Source organism: Bufo bufo, chromosome 10 (assembly GCF_905171765.1).
Source record: "Bufo bufo chromosome 10, aBufBuf1.1, whole genome shotgun sequence".
Lineage (NCBI taxonomy): Eukaryota > Metazoa > Chordata > Amphibia > Anura > Bufonidae > Bufo > Bufo bufo.
This window is the reverse complement of record NC_053398.1, coordinates 98,334,123-98,359,389: the sequence shown is the minus strand read 5'-3', so window position 1 is coordinate 98,359,389 and position 25,267 is coordinate 98,334,123. Positions and strand designations below refer to the sequence as shown.

The following is a 25,267-nucleotide window of genomic DNA, read 5'->3' as shown; positions in this document are numbered from 1 at the left end:
GATTTACCTGATGAGGAGAGATTTTCCTCGTCTTTGTCATTTATTTGGCAAAAGATTCAGGGTAATCTGAAGAGGATGAGTGAGAGATATAAGCGTGTGGCGGATAAGAGACGTGTGCCTGGTCCGGACCTGAATGTGGGTGATCTGGTGTGGTTGTCTACAAAGAATATCAAACTGAAGGTTCCCTCCTGGAAGTTGGGTCCTAAGTTTATTGGGCCTTACAAAATCTTGTCCGTCATCAATCCCGTTGGCTTCCGTCTTGATCTTTCTCAGACTTGGAAGATCCATAATTTTTTTCACAGGTCCCTATTAAAACCTTATGTCCAACCCACTGTACCCTCCTCTTTGCCTCCTCCTCCGATTGTTGTTGATGGTAATCTTGAATTTCAAGTCTCTAGGATTGTGGATTCTCGCATTATCCGCGGTTCTCTCCAGTACCTCGTTCATTGGGAGGGTTATGGTCCTGAGGAGAGGATGTGGGTCCCAGTGGCGGACATTAAGGCCACTCGTCTCATCAGGGCTTTCCATAGGACTCATCCTGAGAAGGTGGGCTCTGAGTGTCCGGAGTCCACCCGTAGAGGGAGGGGTACTGTCACCGCCAGTTCTGTGAGAAGGTCTGGCAGACATCCTTCTCTACCTCTTGCATGATGTTCTTTGTTTTGGTTTCACTTTGTCATCTCCTTTCCTACTCCCAGGTGTCACCTATTTAGACTAATTGTCTCCCTTTTATATTCCCTCCCATACTGCCTCACTTTGCGGTTTATACTACTTCCTGGATGAAGTGTTCACTGCTGGAGGCTGCTGCTGCTGCTGTTTACTCAGATAAGTGTTTTCATGTATTGTGTTTCCTTGCTGGCTTGATTCTAGGTGACCCTGACTCCTTCCGTATTAAGTGCAGGGAGCCGGTGGTCGTGTCCCCTCAATATTATAGGGTTTTCAGGTGTCACACAGTCTAGGTACATGGGCATGCAATCGTCTACCATTGAGACCCTTGCATGGGCATAGCAGTCAGGGAGAGTTCTTAGGGTTTTATAGGGCTCACCTATATGCTCCTTAGTTTGGGATCAAGCCAGTTGGACGTTTATTCATTAGTTCCAGCTATCTGCAACATTATCCGTGACAGGTAGGCAGACAATGTCATAGAGCAGCAGGAAATGCTAGCAAAATACTTGGGTGTATAGGGAGAGGTATTAACAGTAGAAAGAGGAAGGTGCTCATGCCGCTCTACAGAGCACTAGTGAGACCTCATTTGGAGTATTGTGCGCAGTACTGGAGACCATATCTCCAGAAGGATTTCGATACTTTGGAGAGAGTTCAGAGAAGAGCTACTAAACTAGTACATGGATTGCAGGTTAAAACTTACCAGGAAAGATTAAAGGACCTTAACATGTATAGCTTGGAAGAAAGACTAGACAGAGGGGGATATGATAGAAACTTTTAAATACATAAAGGGAATCAACAAGGTAAAAGAGGAGAAAATATTTGATTTGTGTACACGCAGTCTTACCCTTCGGGTCTTGATGCACTGTAAGTATGTCTTTGGAGTGTGGGAGGAAACCCACGCAAACATGGGGAGAACATACAAACTCCATGCAGATGTTGCCCTTGGTTGGATTTGAACCTAGGACCCCAGAGCTGCAAGGCAACAGTGCTAACCACTGAGCCACCGTGCTGCCCTTAACCCACCAGAAAAAGAAGAAAAACTGCTACAAGAGGACATAGTTTTAAATTAGAGGGGCAAATGTTTAAAAGTAATATCAGGAAGTATTACTTTACTGAGAAAGTAATAGATGCATGTAATAGCCTTCCTGCAGAAGTGGTAGCTGCAAATACAGTGAAGGAGTTTAAGCATGCATGGGATAGGCATAAGGCCATCCTTCATATAAGATAGGGCCAGAGGCTATTCATAGTATTCAGTATATTGGGCAGACTAGATGGGCCAAATGGTTCTTATCTGCCGACACATTCTATGTTTCTATGGTCAGGCATATGGTGAGTAGTGTTGGGCGAGCTCAGGCGAATATCGCGTGTGTTCGAGCGTGATGCTCGAGTCAGTGTATTTAAATCTAATTTAGCCTCTATGTCTGAAAAGTTTCTGGCGGGATTTGAACTCACAACCTTATAAATTACAGCCAAGAATGTTAACCACTACACTATAGAGCTGCATGGCCAGTTACTAAGAAAAATAAGAAAAATAAAAAATATATATATATGTGAGACTTCTGCTGTATGCTATTTAGTAACTGGCCATGCAGCTTTATAGTGTAGTGGTTAAGATGCTTGGCTGTAATGTAAAAGGTTGTGAGTTCAAATCCCACCAGAAACTTTTCAGAAATAAAGGCTAAATTAGATTGGGTGTCCCCAAGCACTGACTTCATATATGGAGTCAGAGCAGGGACTCCTAAGCCGAACTAGAGTCCCGACACCCTTCCCTCTTCAGAGCAGGGGGTGCCTGGTTTAATGCTCGGGGACTTCCATTGTACTCGGGTGCTCTGTAAAGCACCCAAGCATCGGGAAGTATTCTACACGAGCACTTTGGTGCTCGACCAACACTAATGATGAGTAATATTCTAGGTTCTTCAAAGTAGCCACCTTTTGCTTTGAGTAATACTTATTTTTCATTTACCTGTTTTGGCTTTTGCACACTTGTGTATATACTTATCCGATACTTATGCGATTGCTGCTTTATCCTTATGACCGGGTTGGTTATGTTATATATGCACATTGTCCATCTATTTCTCATTTTTGATGGGTGCTTTTATTACTTTTCTGCTTTGGTTGTTTAATAAAAGAACCATTTGTGTATATTCTTGTCTACTTATTGATACTGAAGATATATGTCCAGTGGGATGTTTCCTACTCTCCTAAAAACAGAATGTCTACATTTTCCTCCAGGAGTGGGTGGGTGGCGGCGGCCATTTTATGCATGCTCAGTGCACCAGCACTGCATCTGAGCTTTTGGGACATTGCAAATCCCCATTTTTTTGGGGCAAACTAAAACATCTGTATTAGTCAGTGTGCAATTTAAGCTAGAAATACACCCATCATTTTCTGGGGTTTAAAAAACACACTTTTTTTTTTCAAAAAAAACGTATTTGCCAGATCTGCAAGTGTTAAATTCAAGTTAAATATATACAGCATTCATATTCTGTTAGCAAAAAAAGGACTTTTTGTGCAATCTACAACATCTGTATTAGTCAGTGTGCAATTTAAAGAGGACATTTCACTTGTAAAAACAATGTGAACTAAGTATGCTGACATATACAGCGGCGCCCGGGGATCTCACTGCACTTACTATTATCCCCGGGCGCCGCTCCGTTCTCCCGTTATGCCCCCAGGTACCTTTGCTCTGTAAGTTATAGTAGGCGGTGTCTGCCCGTGTCCTGTACTTGTTTGTTATGTATATAATTCCACATGTGTTAATTCATAGTTTTGATGCCTTCAGTGTGAATCTACAATTTTCATAGTCATGAAAATAAAGAAAACTCTTTGAATGAGAAGGTGTGTCCAAACTTTTGGTCTGTACTGTATATAGTACAGACCAAAAGTTTGGACACACCTTCTCATTCAAAGAGTTTTCTTTATTTTCATGACTATGAAGGCATCAAAACTATGAATTAACACATGTGGAATTATATACATAACAAACAAGTGTGAAACAACTGAAAATATGTAATATTCTAGGTTCTACAAAGTAGCCACCTTTTGCTTTGATTACTGCTTTGCACACTCTTGGCATTCTTTTGATGAGCTTCAAGAGGTAGTCCCCTGAAATGGTTTTCCAACAGATTTGAAGGAGTTCCCAGAGATACTTAGCACTTGTTGGCCCTTTTGCCTTCACTCTGCGGTCCAGCTCACCCCAAACCATCTCGATTGGGTTCAGGTCCGGTGACTGTGGAGGCCAGGTCATCTGGCGCAGCACCCCATCACTCTCCTTCATGGTCAAATAGCCCTTACTTTCAAAGTTTTCCCAATTTTTCAGCTGACTGACTGACCTTCATTTCTTAAAGTAATGATGACCACTCGTTTTTCTTTACTTAGCTGCTTTTTTCTTGCCAAAATACCAATTCTAACAGTCTATTCAGTAGGACTATCAACTGTGTATCCACCTGACTTCTCCGCAACGCAACTGATGGTCCCAACCCCATTTATAAGGCAAGAAATCCCACTTATTAAACCTGACAGGGCACACCTGTGAAGTGAAAACCATTTCAGGGGACTACCTCTTGAAGCTCATCAAGAGAATGCCAAGAGTGTGCAAAGCAGTAATCAAAGCAAAAGGTGGCTACTTTGAAGAACCTAGAATATGACATATTTTCAGTTGTTTCACACTTGTTTGTTATGTATATAATTCCAAATGTGTTAATTCATAGCTTTGATGCCTTCAGTGTGAATCTACAATTTTCATAGTCATGAAAATAAAGAAAATTCTTTGAATGAGAAGGTATGTCCTGTATATATATATATATATTTCACTGAAGTTAAAACACAATATAGCCACATTATGACAGTGTAAAACTGAAAGTGTGAGTTTTATGGGCCCATACCAAGTTTTATTCCTTTTCCAGATCCTCTATACCTCTGTGAGAAAAAATAATGCCATGATCCTTTGTATTGCTTCTAGGGCAGACGCAGAACCATATGGTAGAACACAAAGTTCCTATCGTACTGTAACATGGTGTTGTCATGTGCATGAACCCTAATGTACTTTTTGTAGTTTGTTTTTTATCAAACAGTTGATCATAAAGGTCCTTTAAGCATTCCTAGTCACTTCATTGGAATTTAAACTGATATAAAGGGCTATTAGATTTATTTATTAAGGTTTCTATTATTATGATATGGTTTCATTTAATAGTTTGATCGATAGAACAACTGTACACTGTGAATTTATCATCAGTTTTCCAATCAGTTTGGAATGAAAAACATACTTACCAAAGTTCCTGCTCACCCTACCTCACACAGCAGATCTCTGGTAGATTTGCACACATTCTTGTATGTGTGTATGCAAACAACAGTAAATGTGTGACACATAATAGGGTAATACTTCCTAAACTACTCTGGATGCGTCCATTTGTTTTTGAAGTAGTAAATTCCTCGTTTTAATTCTTCATATACTAGGCCCACAATATATGATGAGGTTAAGAAAAAAAGAAACTCAACATCTGACACAAATTATACTATCCAAATAATGATTGTAAATCTTCTATGGTTATTCTCAAAATGAAACAGAGAGGAACACATGTGGCAAACATTAGATGTGTCCTATTTTTTCCTTTAAAATAGAAGACGGGGGCTGTCCTATAAAGTGGGTAGTAAAAATAAAATTGGTCATCCTTAGATTCAGTGAAAATTAATCAATTTTTCTGTGTGCTTTTTGTGTTTGCTGGGTCCCCCCAGAAACCGTTGAGGTGTCATCACGTGTTGCTGCTCTCCAGAGAGGACAGTAGGGTGTGGTGCACACCAATAGGAAATACAGTCAGGTCCATAAATATTGGGACATAGACACAATTTTAACATTTTTGTCTCTATACACTACCACGATGGATTTGAAATGAAGCAAAAAAGATGTGCTTTAACAGCAGACTGTCAGCATTAATTTGAGGGTATTTACATCCAAATCAGGTGAACGGTGTAGGAATTACAACAGTTTGCATATGTGCCTCCCACTTGTTAAGGGACCAAAAGTAATGGGACAATTGGCTTCTCAGCTGTTCCATGGCCAGGTGTCTGTTATTCCCTCATTATCCCAATTGCAATGCATTTGGAATATGTTGCTGTCAATTCTCAAGATGAGATCCAAAGAGCTGTCACTATCAGTGAAGCAAGCCATCATTAGGCTGAAAAAACAAAACAAACCCATAAGAGAGATAGCAAAAACATTAGGCGTGGCCAAAACAACAGTTTGGAACATTCTTAAAAAGAAGGAACGCACCGGTGAGCTCAGCAACACCAAAAGACCCGGAAAACAACTGTGGTAGATGACCGAATAATTTTTTCCCTGCTGAAGAAAACACCCTTCACAACAGTTAGCCAGATCAAGAACACTCTCTAGGAGGTAGGTGTATGTGTGTCAAAGTCAACAATCAAGAGAAGACTTCCCCAGAGTGAATACAGAGGGTTCACCACAAGATGTAAACCATTTGTGAGCCTCAAAAACAGGAAGGCCAGATTAGAGTTTGCCAAACGACATCTAAAAAAGCCTTCACAGTTCTGGAACAACATCATATGGACAAATGAGACCAAAATCAACTTTTACCAGAGTGATGGGAAGAGAAGAGTATGATGAAGGAAAGGAACTGCTTATGATCCTAAGCATACCACCTCATCAGTGAAGCATGGTGGTGGTAGTGTCATGGCGTGGGCATGTATGGCTGCCAATGGAACTGGTTCTCTTGTATTTATTGATAATGTGACTGCTGACAAAAGCAGCAGGATGAATTCTGAAGTGTTTTGGGCAATATTATCTGCTCATATTCAGCCAAATGCTTCAGAACTCATTGGACGGTGCTTCACAGTGCAGATGGACAATGACCTAAAGCATACTGCAAAAGCAACCAAAGAGTTTTTTAAGGGAAAGAAGTGGAATGTTATTTAATTGCCAAGTCAATCACCTGACCTGAATCCGATTAAGCATGCATTTCACTTGCTGAAGACAAAACTGAAGGGAAAATACCCCAAGAACAAGCAGGAACTGAAGACAGTTGCAGTAGAGGCCTGGCAGAGCATCACCAGGGATGAAACCCAGTGTCTGGTGATGTCTATGCATACCATACTTCAGGCTGTAATTGACGGCAAAGGATTTGCAACCAAGTATTAAAAAGTGAAAGTTTGATTTATGATTATTATTCTGTCCCATTACTTTTGGTCCCTTAACAAGTGGGAGGCACATATGCAAACTGTTGTAATTCCTACACCGTTCACCTGATTTGGATGTAAATACCCTCAAATTAAAGCTGACAGTCTGCAGTTAAAACACATCTTGTTCGTTTCATTTCAAATCCATTGTGGTGGTGTATAGAGACAAAAATGTTAGAATTAAGTCGGTGTCCCAATTTTTATGGACCTGACTGTAAGTCAGGGTCTGCACTAAACCAGTATGTTTCTTTACTGGAGGAACTCAAGTGCAAAAAATACAGGCAAGGCACTGAGCTGGCTTCTCCAGTCTCCTCCTTGGTAGAAGGTTTTATGCTGAGGAAAGTCCTGAGCTAGCTGTCCCTCTTTCAGAAGGCTGTTACCCACACCAAAGGGCTGGTAGACCAGGGTCTGTGGCTCAGTCGTCTGGCTGACTCCCTGGTCAAAAGGTTGTAGACCTAGGATCTGTTGTAGACTATCCCCATCCCAGCATTTTCTTCGGGTCACTTGTGCAGTCTGGCAGAGTCTCTTCTACTAAACACTGGTCCCTATCTGCAGACAACTGCAGAAACTTATATACAGTTTCTAACTGATCTAGACTACATCCTTTTAGTGAGAGGAGTGAAGTGGAGAAACACAACTTAAACAATAACAATGTTGTAATTTTAGTGTCATAGACTCGTACAGAATTTCAACACAAGTCTATGGGAATGACTAAGCATTTTTTCCAGAGATAAACAAGTCTACATACATAAACAACAGAGATAAACTAGATAGTCATAAGGTCAGTGTGTCTTTTTTTCCTTCCAAAACTTTGTACTGTCTGCTTTGTACTATTGATGACCTATCCTCAGGATAGGTCATCAATATCAGATTGGCGGGAGTCTGACACCTGGTGTCCCTACCAATTAGCTGTTTGAAAAGAAGGCAGCGCTCGTCGCTGCAATGGGACACTCTGTCCTATTCACTTGAACAGATGGAGATATTCCATAGAAGTGAATGGGGATGCCATACTTACATGTTATTATACTGCAGGTAAACAGAGATGAGAAGGCTGATCATAGATTGAGGTGCCCTTGATGGTCAGGAGTTGTGAGGTAAAAGGCAGGGCCCCCTGCAATGTTGGAGGTGGCAATGAAGAGGCAGTTTTGCAATAGAACAGTTCTTTTACTGAAGATTCAAGTTCAATTACAGTTCTCAACAGCATGGACCACATATGTTCTACAGTTCTTATAGGCTTCAACACTGCAAACGTATTTAATAGGCCAAGATGTCTCTTTAAAACAATTCTTCTAACACTGCATTACTCTTTTTAATTTTTGCACTTGCATCCAGGAATGTCTCTTTCTTTAATGCAACCCCAAGGTGGACCTCAATGTCAGACTATGCTCCTCACCTTTTTCCCAGGTTACCGTACTTGCAATGTACATTTCCACAATGTCCTCTCAGGGATTTGGAAATTCTCTTATGCAGATCGCCAATCTGCTTCTCAAATTTGTCCAGGCACTACAAAATGAATCTCTTTGACACGTGGCTATGGAGATTCAGTAGTCCTTTTCAGACATTAATAATCCAAAAAACTTCTATGTACACCTCCTCTTTTACATCTGGCATGGATACTGAGCTTTTCTTGTCTTTCTTTTGCCTGAGTAACTTAACCCAACTATACAAAGTATGGCGTGGATATTCAATACTGTGTGCTTCATTTACTGTATGTATATATACTGAATAGAGATGGCCTTGCGGTTCGCCCAGCGGTCGTTTCGCAGCAAACTTTGCACGTTCCCGATTCGCCGAACAAGCAAACATATGGCGCCATATTTTTTTGCATTGCGCCGAACTTTGACCCATGACACATCCATCAGGTGGGACAGGGAAGCCAATTGAGACGTTTCAGCACATGGACACACCCACACCCTATAACAGAACCCGATCTGGCAGCCATTTTACATTCTGTGTTTTGCCAGTGTAGGGGGAGGTTGCTTTGTGGAGCAGGGACAGGCTGTTAGGGACACCAAACGCTAGCTAATAGGGCCACAAAAGTCCTTTTAAGGACTGGTATAGGTGTGCTATCGATAGGTGTGATATACTGAGGGGTGTGATATACTTATAATATACTTTCTAACATAGAAATATTATTATTCGGCATTTGTATTGTGCAGCAGTTGTGTGGGGTTTTGCTGCAATACCGCAGCTATATAGAGGGACAAGCGCTATTGGACCAACTATTTGCAACTGATGTGATATACCTGTTGCCCCCATAAAAACTGATTGAGGGGTGTGATATACCTTCTTCCACAAAATACTGATTGACGGCTGCGATATACCTGTTGCCCCAAATAAACAGGGTGGTGTGATATAACTGTTATGGCAAAAAAAAAAAATTGAGGGGTTTGATATACCTGCTTCCACAAAATCCTGATTAAGGGGTTTGATATACCTGTTTCCACCAAATATTGATTGAGGCCTGTGATATACCTGCTTCCACAAAATCCTGATTAAGGGGTTCGATATACCTGTTTCCACCAAATATTGATTGAGGCCTGTGATATACCTGCTTCCACAAAATACTGATTAAGGGGTTTGATATACCTGTTTCCACCAAATATTGATTGAGGCCTGCGATATACCTGCTTACACAAAATACTGATTAAGGGGTTTGATATACCTGCTTCCACAAAATACTGATTGAGGCCTGCAATATACCTGCTTTCACAAAATGCTGATTAAGGGGTTTGATATACCTGTTTCCACCAAATATTGATTGAGGCCTGCGATATACCTGCTTCCACAAATGCTGCTCTTCTCTAGGGACTTAAGCACAGGGTCATTTTGAAAATGAAAGGCAGAGGAAGAGGCAGGCCGTTCCGCAGGGTTGGTAGGGGTCGGGCAGGTGCACTAGGCCGGAGCCTAAGTGGGAAGTTGGAGAAGGCGCGTGCGATTACTTCAAAGGACACACTAGAGTTGGTTGAGTGCCTCATTCTGCGTTCCACTTCTGCACCCTCCTCATCTGCTGTATCTGCACCCTCCTCACTCTCTGCTGTGTGCACCCCAAAAGACACCACCACCATAGCACCTCCACTGGAGTCAGAGTAATTATTTTCCCATCCATTCCTAGACCTTACTAATGCGCAGCCATTCTTGACATCAGATGAGGAAGAGGAGGTAGCAACAGCAACACACTGCGGTCTGACAACAGTACCCAGATCAGGAGGGAGGTCCCCGCTGTTGCTGCCTACTCCAAGATCTCAAATGTCAGTGGTGGTGAAGGTGATGATGATAACGCGTTGATGGACGTCACGTGGGTGCCCACAAGAGAGAAGGAGGAGGGGAGTTCAGAGGGAGAGACTGAGCAACAGATAAGGAAGAGAAGCAGGCAGAACTCGCAGGGCACAGGAGGCAAAAAGCAGACTGCAAATGTATCTGGAGCGAGCCATCCACCATGCACGGTCACTTTTTGCGCTCCCAGGACGCCGGCACATGGCTCTGCAGTGTGGGCTTTTTTTTAACGTGTTTACTGCTGACAATAGTGTTGCCATCTGCAGCCTGTGCTGTCAACGCATAAGTCGCGGTAAGCCCAACACTCACCTTGGGATGACCGCCTTAAGAAGGCACCTGGCCTCCCATCACCAAGCCCAGTGGGAGCAACGCCGTCAGAACCCACAAAGCTACACTCCCGGCGCTCTACGTTCTGCCTCTTCTCCTCCTCCTCTCTCCTCCCATTTGTCCACCACTCCACCGTGCTGTTGTCACGTTCATCTGGCAAAAGGCAGGCTTCCGTGGCCCAAATGTTTGAGCATAAACAGTTGATGACTCCGGATAACCCTCTTGCCCAATGGCTGACCGCTGGCTTGTTGGAACTGCTAGCCTGCCAACTACTGCCATATGAACTGGTGGACTCTGAGGCATTTAGAAAAGGGTACCCCAGAGCTATATGGTCACTTTTAGCAGCAAGTGAATACATCTCTAGCACACACAGTGTAGGTGCCAAGATACATCTGACCATCTGATACAGGGCAAAATGACACACATGACGTGCATGGCACACGTGCTGAACTTAGTCATGCAGTGATTCGTTGCAAAATAAACCGGGGTCCAGGACGTCTTGCGGCAGGCCAGGAAAATCTTTGGCCATTTTAGAAGATCTCACACGGCCATGACTCGCCTTGCTGACGTTCATCGGCAACACCACATGTTCATCAGACGTCTGATTTGTGACAGCCCGCCGCGCTGGAACTCCACCTTGTATATGATTGATAGGCTGCTCCAGCAGCAACATGCCATTAATGACTACCTGTACGAACTCTGCAGCAGGACAGGTTCTGGGGAGCTTGGTTTCTTTTCACCGCGTCAGTGGCTGCTCATGCGCGATGCATACAGACTTCTGCGGCCATTTGATGAGATCACTAAACTGGTCAGTCGCAGCCAGGGCACCATCAGTGACATCGTACCTTACGCCTTCTTTCTGGAGCATGCATTGCGTTGTGTCATTGATCAAGCCGTCGAGGAGCAGGAGCTGGAAGATGAAGAAGTCGCAATGCTGAATGAATTCCAAGGGAGGGCTACTCCATCTGAGACATGTCAGCAGGAGGCTGAAGAGGAGTCAGAGGAGGATGGTGGCTGGGGGGAGGAGGAGGAGAAGCAAGAAGAGCAAACTTTGAGAGGGACTTTAAACTTTTCGGGGATCCCTGGTGTTGTCTGTAGCTGGGTGGAGGAGACCGAGGATGACATTCTCCTGGGCGATGAGCTGGAGCCAGGGCGCTCCACTGCTTCCAATTTAGTGCAAATGGGGGCCTTCATGCTCGAGTGTTTGAAGAGGGACCACCGTATAAAAAGCATAAAGGGCAAGAACCAGTACTCGGTGGCAACGTACTTAAACCCCTGGTACAAGCAGAAAATGGTGGACATGTTACCAGCATCACAGAGGTCTGGCAGAATGCAGCATTTCCAGGGCTTGCTGCGAGAGATGCTGCATTCTGCTGTTGCGGGCGCTGGCAGAGGAATTTCCACCCACAGCGATACAGGTGCGGGTACCAATCCTACCGCGCCTGCAAGAAGAGGGCAGTTTGAAGATGTGTTGGTCACTTCGGATACGAGATCATTCTTGCAGCCAACCCATCGACAGCCGCCCTCCAGATCCAGCCTCAGGGAATGCCTAGACCAACAGGTGTCCGACTACATCGGGTTAACGGCCGATGTGGACGCTCTGAGAAGCAAGGAACCCCTGGACTACTGGGTGTTCAGGCTTGACCTGTGGCCAGAGCTGGCTCAATTTGCCATGGATCTCTTGGCTTGCCCCTCGCCCAGTGTCCTGTCCGAAAGGACGTTCAGCGCAGGAGGGGGGATCGTGACCGATAAGCGCACTGGCTTAGCTCACAACAGTGTGGACTACCTAACAATTCTAAAAATGAATGAGGCATGGATCTCTGAGGAATTCAACACCTGTGACGACCACATGTAATTGAATTTCCTCATGCTCACCACCACCCAGAAAAAGAATGGTCCTTGTCTTATGTATATACAGCGGCATAAAAGGCCTTTTCTGTGAGGTGAATGCCTAATTTTTGGGGCCTCTATTCCAGTGGCCTACAGTAAAAATTTTATCCAGTGAATGCCTAATGTACCTCGGGCCACATAATCACAAGTTCTTTTCTGTCAGGTGAATGCATAATTTTTGGGGCCTGTACTGGCGTACAGTAAGAATTTTATCCGGTGACCGCCTAATATTCCTCCAGCCACATAATCACAAGTTCTTTTCTTTCAGGTGAATGCCTAATTTTTGGGGCCTAAAGTTACATGATATCTACATCCGTATCTGCAGGCACAAGTATCTCCAAGGCTTAGGCTTATGTTTGACTTCAATATGGAGCCTTCAAACCAATTCACTTGGTTCTGCAGTATTAGTTTATGCCCCCGAACCCACTCAGTATAATACATTTGACAGATAGTTTTGGGGGGCCATCTTAAGCTTATTGTCAATTTCTTGATGGGTAATGCCCAGGGGGCCACCCGAGTCTTCCTCACCCCTGCCAGCTGAGTAAATAAGGATCTGGGGCTAGGAGCATCATGTACTTATGCACCTGGCTGACAGCTGCAAGTGCCCTTCTGAATCCAACTATAACACTGTTCTCAGGATGGTAATAAAGTAAAAAAAATGTAGCAGGCGTGGCAGGATTTTGTGCTGCACTGTGGTATTTGGTTCTGCTGGGGCAGTATTTTGTGCAGCACTGTGGTATTGCTGTCGCCCCCTCTTCTGTTGTTCCTGCCTATTTGTGTTGTCCCACCTTCTATCGATTTGGACCCTTCTACAACATCATTTTGAAAATGTCATTTTATTTTTTTAGGACGTTACAAGGTTTAGAAGTTTAGAAGCAATTCTTAAAATTTTTAAGAAAATTTCCAAAATCCACTTTTTAAGGACCATTTCAGGTCTGAAGTCACTTTGTGGGGCTTACATAGTGAATACCCCCAAATAAATGACCCCATTGTAGAAACTACACCCCTCAATTTACTCAAAACTGATTTTACAAACTTTGTTAACCCTTTAGGTGTTCCACAAGAATTAAAGGAAAATGGAGATAAAATTTCTAAATTTCACTTTTTTGGCAGATTTTCCATTTTATTAAATTTTTTTCTTTAACACATTAAGGGGTAACAGCCAAACAAAACTCAATATCTATTACCCTGATTCTGCGGTTTACAGAAACACCCCATATGTGGTCGTAAACTGATGTAAGGGCGCACGGCAGGGAGCAGAAGAAAAGGAGCGCCGCATGGTTTTTGGAAGGCAGATTTTGCTGGACTGGTTTTAGATGCCATGTCCCATTTAAAGCCCCTCTGATGCACCCCTACAGTAGAAACTCCCAAAAAGTGACCCTATTTTGGAAACTAGGGGATAAGGTGTCAGTTTTATTGGTACTATTTTGGAGTACATATGATTTATAATTGCTCTATATTACGTTTTTTGTGAGGAAAGGTAACAAAAAAATTGCTGTTTTGGCACCGTTTTGTTATCTTTAATTTTTTACAAGATTCATCCGACATAGTAGATTATGTGCTATTTTTATAGAGCAGGTTGTTACGGACGCAGTGATATCAAATATGTCAACTTTTTTTGTTTGTTTGTTTCAGTTTTACATAATAAGGCATTTTTGAAAAATAAATTATGTTTTTGTGTCCATTTTCTGAACGCCATATGTTTTTTATTTTTCTGTCGATCGTCTTGTGCAGGGGCTCGTTTTTTGCAGAAAGAGTTGAGGTTTTTATTGGTACCATTTTTGGGTACATATCATTAATTGATCATTCATTATTACACTTTGTGGGGCAAGGTGACCAAAAAATTGGCTGTTTTGGAACAGTTTTTTTTTTTTTTTTTTACAGCGTTCATCTGAGGAGTTAGGTCATGTGACAGTTTTATAGAACAGATCGTTACGGACGTGGCAATACCCAATATGTATACTTTTTCTTATTTAAGTTTTACACAATAATAGCATTTCTGAAACCAAAAAGATTATGTTTTAGTGTCTCCATAGTCTGAGAGCCATAGCTTTTTCATTTTTTGGGCGATTTTCTTAAATAGGGGCTCATTTTTTGCGGGATGAGGTAACGGTTTGATTGGTACTATTTTGGGGTGTATACGCCTTTTTGATCGCTTGGTGTTGCACTTTTTGTGATGTAAGGTGACAAAAATGGAATTTTTTACACAGTTTTTATTTTAATTTTTTATGGTGTTTATTGGACGGGGTTGATAATGTGATATATTTATAGAGATGGTTGTTACGGGCGCGGTGATACCTAATATGTGTGTTTTTTTTGGGGGGGGGTTATAGGAAAAGGCAATTTATTATTTTAATTTACATTTTTATTTATTTATTTTTACTTTTATTATTTTCACTTTTTTTTTTATAAGTTCCCTCTTGGATCTTGAAGATCCAGTGGGGCTGATGGTTGTACTATACTTTGCAATGCTCTTGCATTGCAAAGTATAATACTACCAGATTTTCTGTAGGTGGCAACACCGGGCGGCTTTGCACAGCGTCCGGTTGCCATGGATGATTGAGAGAGGGAGCCCCCTGCCTCTATTAACCCCATGAATGCCGCTCCCGCGGCATCTATGGGGTTACAGCAGAGTGTCAGCATACAGCTGACACTCGCTGCTGATGGCGGCGGCTCAGGAATGGAGCCGCCGCCATCACACACAGCAGGGGACTGCATCGGGGGCAGAGGTCACAAATGGGACAGGGCTGGAAACGGGGGGTACGGCCAGCATGGAGGGGGCACAGATCGGGGCAGGATGAATGTATTGGGCGGGGAGGGGGCGGACCGCATCAGGGGCAGGATACATGGATGGGGGGGGCGGGGACCGATGGCAGAGGCAGGGCTCACAGTGGTAGTAGGGGGTTGGAGGGGCACAGATTGGGGGGGCTTCAGGACACATTACCTGATTTCAGGCTCTGATCTGCAGAGTGCAGATCAGAGCCTGAAACTGTCATTTTAACAGTGTCGCGATTCCATTGGTTAGTCTGCACAGACTAACCAATCTCATTGATTGCCGGCAAGGGACCACTCTGATTGGTCTCTTGCCGGCATTATTAGACTGTATGCTGTCCGTGACAGCAGCAGGGCAGGGGCAGAAGCTTTAATCCAAGCATTTTGTAGCGCTTGGATTAAAGAACTGCCATGACGTCTATACACGTGGTAGCTGCACGGGGTATGTGCAGCTAGCACATATATAGACGGATTGCAGTCGTGAAGGGGTTAAATATTATGTTAGAACAATCAGAAAACCTTTTGTTGTCCTAATGATATTGATCTAGGTGTGCAGGCCCACCCAAGACATCCAATAGATACAAAATAACTTTAAGGTTTACTGGTTGCTTTACTAGGGGCTTTTTACCACCCCTCCTGGAGACAAACACCCGAAACATTATTACTTAGGAGTGCTGTCCACCCATATTTTCGCTATAGGGTATTGAAGGCCGTCTTCCATTTGTCCCCTTCCCTGACCCTGACTAGGTTGTATGCCCCTCTTAAATCCAACTTAGAAAAAACCTTAGCCCCAACAATCTGGTTAAACAGGTCCGGGATCAGAGGAAGCGGATATGGGTCACGAATCGTGATACAGTTCAGCTCCCTGAAATCCAGACAAGGTCTTAAAGAACCATCTTTTTTCTTAACAAAAAAAAAAAAAACTGCGGCAACAGGTGACTTCGAGGGTCGGATGTGTCCCTTTCTCAGGCTCTCAGAGATATAAGTACGCATAGCGACTCCTTCAGGTTGGGAGAGATTGTATAAACGTGATTTTGACAGTTTGGCGCCTGGGATTAGATTAATAGGGCAGTCGTACTCCCGATGCGGGGGCAACTCCTGAACACCACTCTCGGAAAACACATCCGAAAATTCTGAGAGAAAGATGGCACAGTCTTGGTAGAAACCTCTGAAAGAGACGCCGTGAGGCAATTCTCTCTGCAAAACTCACTCCAACCATTTATTTGCCTTGCTTGCCAATCAATGGTGGGGTTATGTTTAGTGAGCCAGGGTAGCCCCAACACTAGAGGAGTAGGTAATCCGCTTAAGACGAAACATGACATATCCTCAACATGAGCGTCACCCACAGTACATTTGATATTGTGAACTATGCCCTTTAACGATCTTTGAGAAAGTGGAGCGGAATCGATAGCAAAAACAAGTATATCCTTTACCAAAGTGCATACCTGGAAACCATGTGTTATTGCAAATTGATTATCAATGAGATTGACAGCTGCTCCACTATCTACAAAAATCTCACAAACAATGTTCTTGCTGTCTAGCGCCACCATGGCAGGTAGGAGAAAACGGGAACTACAAGTAAACGGCAAACCTTCAATTTCCGCATCAACCTTGCCAATAGTAGCAAATGGAAAGTTTTTAGAGAGTTTTTTGCTTTTTGTTTTTCTTTTATTACCCTCAGAAAACTCCATGAATCTCTTAGAGGGGCAAACATTAGCCAAATGATTTATACCGCCACAACAGAAACAAACCCTCCTCTGAGAGCTGAATCCTCTACTATCAGAGGCAAGCAAACCCAGCTGCATGGCCTCCTCCTCAGAGGGGATTGAGAGAGACTGAGACCCCTGCGCACTGAATGAGACAGCCCCACTGTCCTTGGACTGAATATGACAGGAAGGAGTAGTCTCCTCTCTCTCTCTCTAAGATGCCTGTCAATACGAACAGCTAGAGACATGGCAGATTCTAACGAGGCTGGTCTCTCATGAAAAGCAAATGCATCTTTCAATCTTTCCGAAAGACCATGGCAAAATTGACTTCGGATTGCAGCATCATTCCAACCAGTATCAGCTGCCCATCTCTGAAAAATATATCTCTGCGGACTGTTTACCCTGGCATAAAAGATGCAGTTTAGATTCAGCCAGAGCAATACGATCCGGGTCATCATATATCTGCCCCAGGGCTACAAAAAATTCATCCACCGATCGGAGGGGCAGTGCCCCAACCGGCAGCGAAAAGGCTCAAGACTGAGCATTATCCCTGAGCAGCGAGATGATGATCCCCACCCTCTGCTCCTCATCACCAGAGGAATAGGGAAGTAGGCGAAAATTGAGTTTGCAAGCCACTCTAAAGCAAACAAAATTCTCACTACCTCCGGAGAACATATCCGGAAGCGAGATCTTAGGCTCAGAACAAACTCCATGAATGCCAGCAGAACCAGTCACCTGAAACTGAGACACAGTTTTACAGAGATCTGCTACCTCCAGCGAAAGACCTTGCATGCGGTCAATCAAGGCTGAAACTGGATCCATGCTTAAGACGGTTATGGCGGTTTATAATGTCACGGATGGTGTTGCAGAAAGCGGGAACTTATAAATAAACATCCGACTGGCTTGATCACAAAATAAGGAGCATATGGGTGAGCCTTATAAAACCCCTAGAGCTCTCCCTGACTGCTATGCCCATGCAAAGGTCTTTATGGTAGACGATTGCATGCCCACGTACCTTAAACTGTGTGACACCTGAAAACCCTATAATAGTGAGGGGACACGACCACCGGCTCCCTGCACTTAATACGGACGGAGTCAGGGTCACCTGGAATCAAGCCAGCAAGGAAACACAAATAAAGGAAAAAGACTTATCCGAGGAATCAGCAGTAGCAGCCTCCAGCAGTGAACAACTCATCCAGGAAGAAGTATAAACCGCAAAGTGAGGCAGTATGGGAGGGAATATAAAGGGAGACAATTAGTGTAAATAGGTGACAGCTGGGAGAAGGAAAGGAGATGACAAAGTGAAACCAAAACAAAGAAGGTCATGCAAGAGGCAGAGAAGAACATCTAACAGACCTTCTCACAGAACTGGCGGTGACAACAAGGCTGCCATTGTAAGGTATTCTGGCTGTTATCTGTCTCATGGATAGATTGGGTACATACCTGGCTTTTGGCACATAGCCTTTGTGTGGTTGTGTATTGTATGTCTTACATAATAGGAGTCTAAGACGCATCCAGCTATCCTCTTAATGCTGTTGCCAAACCATTTTGATGGGGTTTCCATCAATTTCTAACCTTTTTTTATGAACCAGACACCCTCTTCTCTTCCGAGCAGGGTGTGCCTGGGGTTCTCCCATTGACTTCCATTGTATTAAATTGTATTTGAGCACCTGAATTATTCGGCCAAGCACTCAGATCTGCCGAGCATAGCGATGCTCGAGCCAAACAGCTGTTTGGCCGAGCATGCTCGCTCAACACTAATAGATAGGCATTGACCGGAGTTAGAGGAGTGTCTTGATGTAAAAAATAAAAATCTGGAGCACTATGTGCACTGCTACTATAGGTTCACCTTGGGCTTTTCGAAAGTTAAAAGGTATGCATTTATACAATCTTATATACACACAGGCACATGCATACAATCTCGTACACACACACACACCAAACAAATGCTTTCTGAAACATAAGTGGCGAGAAATAATGCCTCCTCACATATGCTGCTGTGTGTGGTAATAAAGGGTGTGTGGATCAATATGGGAAGATAGAAGGAATGGCAGCCAGACACACAGGCCACTCAATTAGCCAGCTCTTCAGGAAGCTGTGAGCTAGTGTGTAGTGCCTCTAGTCTGAGGGGAGAAAGCAGCTTTTTCTAGTTTAGAAGCTGTTACAGCATATGCTAGCGATGGCCCTGCATGGAAGATGGGGAAAGCCTGCGGGCCATGAGAACCTGGGCCCCATAGCAGCCACTATGGCTACGGCAGCAATCTGAAATTTTGCCCTAGGAGAAAGAAAGCCTAGCTAGTAGCTATGGCTCTGCTGTATTATGAACTATAGAAGTGCAGCACGCCAGACCTGCAGGGCATAGCGACAGTGAGGTCACGGTATGGGCAATCGAGGGTTACTCACTTTTCTTGAGGAGAACCCTGGGCAGGCATGCCACAGTGAATGAGAGGCAGACACTAGTTCCTCTGGGGCACACTCTGTAGATAGGGACCTGGCCTGATGGTATGTGAGGTGCCCTGGGTGTTGTCGGTGTTTTGACAACGGTGTTTTAAAGGTAAGGTCCCTTTAAGGTTTGTGACGCCAGTGCCTGTAACGGTGGCACACCGATTTGTAGAAGGATTAAATGAGTACACAGTTGGTGAACTAAACGTTGCTTTACTTGGTGGAAAAACAGTCCAACTTTGTACAATCAGTTACAGTTGATATAGATGATGCAGTCCCTTGTACAATACTCCACAAGCAGGTTCTCTTTCAATAATGGCAGGTATTAATCATGCAAGATACATGGAGGGCAAACAGTTAACGCTTTGCAGTGCAATGCTGCTCTATCCACTTCAGCTATTCTAGCTGGCTGGATCCCAAGGCCCGGATGCCTAATTGCTGGCTTTAATCCTTGGTATATAAATCCTTCCTCCAGTATAGACCCTTGCTCTTTACTTTATAGATCCTCTGCCCATCAGGTTACTTATAATATGACAGGCCGAGTAAAACTGTAAAAAAAACAGATGTGCGCACCATAGGGTAATTCTGTGAGTAAGAGAGTAGGAAGGAAATAACTTGCAAGGCTCACCTTACGTGGTTGTGCAAATGTAGGCACAACGCTAATGAAAGTTAGTATGGTCAGTCTGAACACCTGGATGTGATGGTCTGCAGCCACGGGATCACAAAGAGTCTTCTGAATGGAGATGCCCGAAGTCCCCAAGAAGATTGGCACAGGAAAATACAAATACGTCCCACGGCGCGAATTACCATCAGCCAGTCGCCAGGATCAGAATAAGAATCTTTTATTGCAGCGATACAACGCGTTTCGGGGTATCACTCCCCTTCATCAGGTACAAAAAAGCTGCACAACCTGTGCAGCTTTTTTGTACCTGATGAAGGGGAGTGATTCCCCGAAACGCGTTATATCGCTGCAATAAAAGATTCTTATTCTGATCCTGGCGACTGGCTGATGGTAATTCGCACCGTGGGACGTATTTGTATCATCAGGTTACTTATCTGACTTGTATTATCCTTGCTTGGTAGGGAAGCTGCAGGTTTCTCCCAGGAGGTCCACTCCTACTACTGGGGTAATCTTCTGAACTAACTAAGGCTCACTTGATCTACAGGCAGGCTAGAGTTCACTAGCCTCCTGGTTGTAGCTAGCAGCCAGGGCTATCAAGCTGCATTTCAGGAGGAGGCCCTCAGCATATCTCTGGCTGGTGCCTTCTCACTTCCGTCTCCACAGACTCCTCACTATGAACTAACTCCTCCCTGTCTGGGCCTAGACATTTATACTAGGGGCTCCCTATCTCCCTCTAGTTTCTAGGATGTCTAATTACACCCAACTAGGCCTGCTAAGCATTAACACAGGGGAAACATTGCATGTAAAAACACATAGAAAAATACATTAAATGCATAGTTAATTATAATATTTCTGTCCCTTGTGAGTAGAAGTAACACGCAAACCAATTGACCCTTGTGTAGTGCCCACGCCTACCTAGTGGGACACTACAGAAGCTATGTATGCCTCAATAAAAATCAAAGCTCATAACAGGGAGGCATTAGTATAAATTTAGCTGCAAATAACTAGAAGGTTGTAAGAAAACAATTAAAATGGAATCACACTCTGGAAATGTAGCCAAAAGTTTTGAGCTTGGACTGATCTTATGTTTGATGTACCTATATTTAGAAAATGACGAAATGTATCTGTGCCTCCAGGAATAACCAAGTTTATGAGTAACCTTATTATATATTCACATTGTTCATTGAGATAAAGCCTGAACATTTCTACTAGATTTTAAAACCTTGTGTAAGGGATTGCATTTCTTTTAAGGGGTCACAACCACATACTTCTTCAGGACACCAGGATTTAGGGGCCAAACTGTGCTTTATTGTGGCACGTCAAGCAAAACAAACAAACAAATCCAAAATAAACACCTTGCTTGTCTGAGCTCTACCTAAACAGAATCATATCCCTGACTCACCGAAAGCACTGTTCACACACGGTAATCACATGCGGTTTTCTTAGCCTAACAGCCCCGCAGCCTCCAGGTTGTAACAAGTCCAGTACCTTTATGGGGGAGTGTGGCCCAGTAGTCCTCTCGACTCGGCCATGCAACCCTCGCTCCAGCAGGTGTCGCTGGGTCCCCCAAACTTCGGGCTATCACACAGCCTCGTGGCCTCTCAGTCTACCTGGCTGAGACCACTCAGATCCTCCACAGGTCTCTGCTCTAGGATCACACTCTTCCCCCAGACTGGCATACTGGGATGCGCTTTATGCTGTCCTGATTACAGCAGGCCTCACCTGCGATCACCTCAGGTAGAAGGGAATACCCATGCTGGAAGGGTGTGGATTGGAAGATCCCACTGCCAAGCCTACTAGCCAATCCAATTAAAATCCAGTCCAGAAACTATGCTTTGCTGAGACCACTGCCACTCTCTGGATTTTAGTTGTCTCACCCATCTGAGGTGAGTGGGACATACACGCCTTCCAGCACTGTTCTCATTACCACACTTGTTTTTATTATGTTCCAGAATTGTGTCTTACTCCTTTTCATCTCCTATTCATATACTTTTTAAACTTGTGTTTCTAACCCTGGGCATTTTGCCATTTTTTCTATCCTGCCAAGAAAGTCCTTTGTGGTTTTCTTCAAACCTCTGAGTAATTTCCCGGCACACATAAAAAAAATCTAGAAAGGACACAGTACACATCTGCGTGTGATGATCTGTTTGTAGGCCTAGCTCACAATGTGTGGTTCCTTCCTCTTTAGACCACCGGTGGTCTGTAAAGATCAAAGTGTTGTTTCTTATCTTCTATCACATTCCCTGTGTATGTCTGGTGGTATTGTCCATTCACACTGTATTACACTATTTATTTTGGCTTTGCTTCTGTGTTTTTGGCAAACAATTAAAACTTATTTTATAGTTTCAGATACACAAGCTGTCTGGCCATGAAAAGGTTATCTCATCCTGAAACTACATCAGCTTATCTCTAGTATCTTTGCTTTTGTTGTTAGACTTGGTATATAGTAATGTGATATCTACTGCTTTGACATCCTTCTTGGCATCCATGTTTAGCTTAGTAATGAATGGAAACTGGCATATTTCTACAGTTCATACTGGGAAGAAGGAGTGCAAATGAGCACTTAAAAATCTCTGCCTCCAATGCTAACAGATGTAAGGCAGCTATTCTAAAAGTCAATGTTCAACCTTTTTAAAAACCTTGAGACATGACTTTAATAATAATTAGAGATGAGTGCATTTTTTAAAAATTTGATTCACCGGTTCGCTGAATTTTTCAGGAAAAATTTGGGAATATATTCGCGGCAAATTACGCTAAAAAACGGCTATTTCCTGGCTGCTGAGAGCCTTTATAGTGGTGTAGAACACTGTGCCTGGCATAACACGCATAGGGAGTCTGCTTTGGTAGTGAAATAATACTGTGAGTCCGTATGACATGCAGATGACAGGCGTCGCTCTTAGAATCACTGCAAGTTTTACTTATTAGGGCAGTCACGGGACCAAAACTGACCAAATGAACTCAGCCTTACAGGTCAATGTTAGCGTCAAGAAGAAGCGCACACCTTTTACACTGTCGCCAGCTGATTCCACATATCTACAGAACCTGTTCTATTAAACGCGTATACAAGTAGAGTTCCCCCGGACAGAGTAAAGAGGGTGTCAGCAGTATATTTGTGTTGACGTCACTGATTAATTTGCCATTCCTCTGATCCGTCAGAACAATAACCCACAAAAACGGATCCTGTCTGTGGAGCATATGCCTTCACTCGGTCAGCATTTGCTCAATAATTAATCAGTATTGTTAATGCCCAAAAAAACAGGAGTGGATGTAAAACAGAGATGACACTTGAATGGAATATTTGCATGTCTTCTGTGTTTTATATCCACTCCTGCTTTTGGCTAACAAAACATAAGTCAATTCTGATAGGACCATACAGGCCTTACAGCTGCTATGCAGACAGGATCCGTTATGTGCCTATGATGTCAGCCAGGCAGAAAGGCAAAATAGTGGCCAAGTCATGAAGTGGGGATGGTGGGAACAACATGAGAAGTCAATAGAGTGGACCAATGAAATATTGATGAGGGGGGAAGCACCATCTGGATACCACAGGGGGGCAAGGTGAAATAGCGTGGAGATGGCGGCAGCAGCAGCAGGAGGATACCACAGAGTGGCAAGGTGACATAATGTGAATATGGCAGCAGCAGTAGGATACCACAGAGTGGCAAGGTGACATAGTGAGGAGATGGCAGCAGCAGAAGGAGGATACCACAGGTTGGCAAGGTGACATAGTGTGGAGATGGCAGTAGCAGAAAGATACCACAGAGTGGCAAGGTGACATAGTGTGGATATGGCGGCAGTATCAGGAGACCACAGAGTGGCAAGGTAACATAGTGTGGAGATGGCAGCAGCAGCATCAGGAAGGATACCACAAAGTGGCAAGGTGACATACTGTGGAGATGGCAGCAGCAGGAGAATACCACAGAGTGGCAAGGTGACATAGTGTGGAAATGGCAGTAGCAGCAGCAGCATCAGGATACCACAGAGTGGCAAGGTGACATACTGTTGAGATGGCAGCAGCAGGAGGATACCACTGAGTGGCAAGGTGACATAGTGTGGAGATTGCAGCTACAGCAGGAGGATACCACAGAGTAGCAAGGTGACATGGTGTGGAGATGGCAGCAGTAGCATGAGGATACCACAGAGTGGCAAGGGGACATGGTGTGGAGATGGCAGCAGCAGCATCACAGATATACACAGAGGTTTTGGCAGCACTACTGATCCCATAATGGGGAAAACCATTAAAGGTACCTTTAAAGGTGGTGGTGCACGCAGATGGGGATCCTGGCTAATGGTCCCAACGTCTAGGAAAATGCAAAAAAATCCGCAGCACTCGCCAGTGTGGAAAATCAGGTGGTAATTTAGTCACAAATCAGCATGGTAAAAGCGACGTTTCGACCTTCATCGGTCTTTCTCAAGCAATGAAATAAGTTAACAAACATGTGCCTTATATAATGCAAAAGTGGGTAGGGATATCCCTCCCCCAAGTGGGATTGTACACCAGGAATTATATATCCATATATCTTCGTATATACATAAAAAGGGGTTATACATTCAATACAGTGTATGATCTAATCAGGGGCGGACACAGACAGCAGAGGACCCCTGTGCAAAGTATGTACCTGGAGCCCCCCCCCCCCCAAAAAAAAAACAACCCACACAGATATAAATATATACGTGCAAAATAAAAAAAAATCTTGATAATATGGGTCAATATGTTTATATATTTTTTTCACAGTAGCTATGCCAGATATGTGCCCCTCACAGTAGCTATGCCAGATATGTGCCCCTCACAGTAGTTATACCAGATATGTGCCCCTCAGAGTAGTTATACCACATATGTGCCCCTTCACAGTAGCTATGCCAGATATGTGTCCCTCACAGTAGTTATGACAAGATATGTGCCCCTTCACAGCAGTTATGCCCAGATATGTGCCCCTTCACAGTAGCTATGACCAGATATGTGCCCCTTCACAGTACTTATATCTAGATATGTGCCCCCTAGGGGTGGAAACAGAAAGCAGAGGGCCTGCCCCCCCCTTCCCCTAGCACCCCCGCAACCACACATACAGAAATAAACATAGGCAAAGATTAAAGGGGTTGTCCGGGTTCAGAGCTGAACACGGACATACCCTTATTTTCACCCCCGGCAGCATTCCTGAGCCTAGCATCGGAGCATCTCATGCTCCGATGCGCTCCCGTGCCCTGCGCTAAATTGCTCTTTTTTTTTCAATAACACACTGCCGGGCGGTAACTTCCGCCCGGCAGTGTGTTCGGTGACGTCCCCGGCTCTGAGGGGCGGGCTTTAGCTCTGCCCTAGCCGTTTTACTGGCTAGGGCAGAGCTAAATCTCGCCCATCAGTGCCGGTGACGTCACCGGG

The 25,267-nt window shown here is 44.0% G+C and overlaps 1 long non-coding RNA gene across 1 annotated transcript; it reads right to left on the bottom strand.

Annotated features, from left to right (window-relative positions):
* Positions 1-9,128: 9,128 nt before the first annotated feature.
* LOC120980332 lies at positions 9,129-24,205 on the bottom strand. The gene is made up of 3 exons (XR_005774505.1): positions 24,076-24,205; positions 12,975-12,980; positions 9,129-9,141 (listed from the first exon to the last, which is right to left on the bottom strand). It is a non-coding gene; the product is annotated as an uncharacterized LOC120980332 (long non-coding RNA).
* Between the last annotated feature and the right edge of the window lie 1,062 nt (positions 24,206-25,267).